Source organism: Myotis brandtii, unplaced genomic scaffold, assembly GCF_000412655.1.
Source record: "Myotis brandtii unplaced genomic scaffold, ASM41265v1 scaffold137, whole genome shotgun sequence".
Taxonomy (NCBI): domain Eukaryota; kingdom Metazoa; phylum Chordata; class Mammalia; order Chiroptera; family Vespertilionidae; genus Myotis; species Myotis brandtii.
Window position 1 is genome coordinate 820,803 of NW_005354874.1, and position 2,010 is coordinate 822,812.

General features: G+C 39.4%; 1 pseudogene; it reads left to right on the forward strand.

The window, feature by feature from the left end:
- The window catches only part of LOC102246286, a 95,779-nt pseudogene that overhangs the window by 1,224 nt on the left and 92,545 nt on the right, over window positions 1-2,010 (forward strand).

Genomic DNA, 2,010 nt, shown 5'->3' on the forward strand with positions numbered 1-2,010 from the left:
ACCCTTTCACAGGGGTCGCCTAAGACCATCGGAAAACACATATATAATTACATATTGTTTTTGTGATTAATCACTATGCTTTAATTATGTTCAATTTGTAACAATGAAAATACATCCTGCATATCAGATATTTACATTACGATTCATAACAGTAGCAAAATTACAGTTATGAAGTAGCAACAAAAGTAATTTTATGATTGGGGGTCACCACAACATGAGGAACTGTATTAAAGGGTTGCGGCATTAGGAAGGTTGAGAACCACTGCCCTAAACAAAGGAGTTCTCTCTTTTGTTGGTCTTATTGCTTGTGGCTTGCTCTCTTGCCTTCCTTGCATTTGCCTCTGTTTCCTCCATAGCCATGAGTCCCTGGGTACCCCATGAGCAGTGGACTGATGGAGTACAGTACAAATGAAGCTAGCCTGATGCTGTGTTGGACTGTGCAGACATGGGATGGAAACTCTCTAGACCAGTGATGGCGAACCTTTTGAGCTCGGCGTGTCAGCATTTTGAAAAACCCTAACTTAACTCTGGTGCCGTGTCACATATAGAAATTTTTTGATATTTGCAACTATAGTAAAACAAAGATTTATATGTTTGATATTTATTTTATATATTTAAATGCCATTTAACAAAGAAAAATCAACCAAAAGAATGAGTTCGCATGTCACCTCTGACAGGCGTGTCATAGGTTTGCCATCACTGCTCTAGACACTGGCTCTGATTTTAGCTTTGCTGAAACCCCAGCTACACTTCTATGGCAGGACAAAGGGAAATGGGACTTCGGAAACTCAGGGATGTAATTCCACAGAAATGAAAATCACTCGTTCTCCCATGCAAGTCTCAGAAAATTCCTTTTCTCAGGATATCACACGAAATCCACTCCCATGAGCAACAGGTGGTGACAAGGACTTCTCCCCACTGGCAACACATGCACAGAAGGGAAGAGTTTACCTGGGGCTATTCTTTGGCTGCTGGTGCTCTTGGATGTAATTTCCCCATCTCTTATTCTCAGTCTTGGAAAGAGCTGGTGGGAAAATCTTGGACCGCAGCCCACATTGATTAATTGTAACCATCCAGAATGTGGGTTTGTGGTGGCCTCCCAACATTAGGAGCAGACAGTTTGTGGTGGATAGATTATGCTCCTCTCCATCATTGTGCCTTAATCAATCAGGGCAGTTAGAGGACACATTTTTATAACTTCTCCCATGAACCCCCTCTGATCAGGGCATTAAAAGAAACGACTCATCTGGAAACCATTTTTCCAGATGACAGAACAGAGGCCCAAAGCCAAGGTAGAACATTTCTAAGGCAGTGTTTGCTGACCGAGGGAAGTTTCTCATCTGATATTGTGACCTAGTCTTATGAGTGAAGAAAGAACAAAATAGATTAGATTGGAACAAAATAGATTGAGTATACACTGCAAATAGGGGGATCCATTTATGCTTTCCTGTAGGTAATTCTTTGCTATTCAAAGTATGCTTTATGAATAAGTAGCCTCAGCATGCCTGGTGCTAGTTAGAAATGCAGATTTGTTGGCCACACCCAGCTTCTGAGCCAGAGCCTTTGTTTTAAGGAGATCCCCAGGAGATTCCTATGCACATAAGGCATGGAAGGCATTGATCTGTTATGTAAAAGGTATGTGAATTTTGTTTCCTGAAAGAAGTTCTTTTAAAAACTAATTCTGCTTATAAAACAAAACAAAATAAAAACAAACTATTAAAACATTTTCTTACTTGGAAGAATGTTTGAGTTCTTCCAGGACCTAGTTGAATTGTTTGTGGGACTAATATCCAAAAATTAATTCTAAGAGATGGGATTTACTTACCTGGATGTCATTTTATTTGTAATTATATAATTTTAGGTAGCTTAATGTATCGAAGCGTGATATAGGCACAGGGTTGAATTTTCTGAGCACAAAAATGTATACAATGAAAAGTCACACCTCATCTTCCTAGTTTCATACCTAGAAGCAATCACTGCCAATAGATGTTTTTGTATAATCTTCCATAT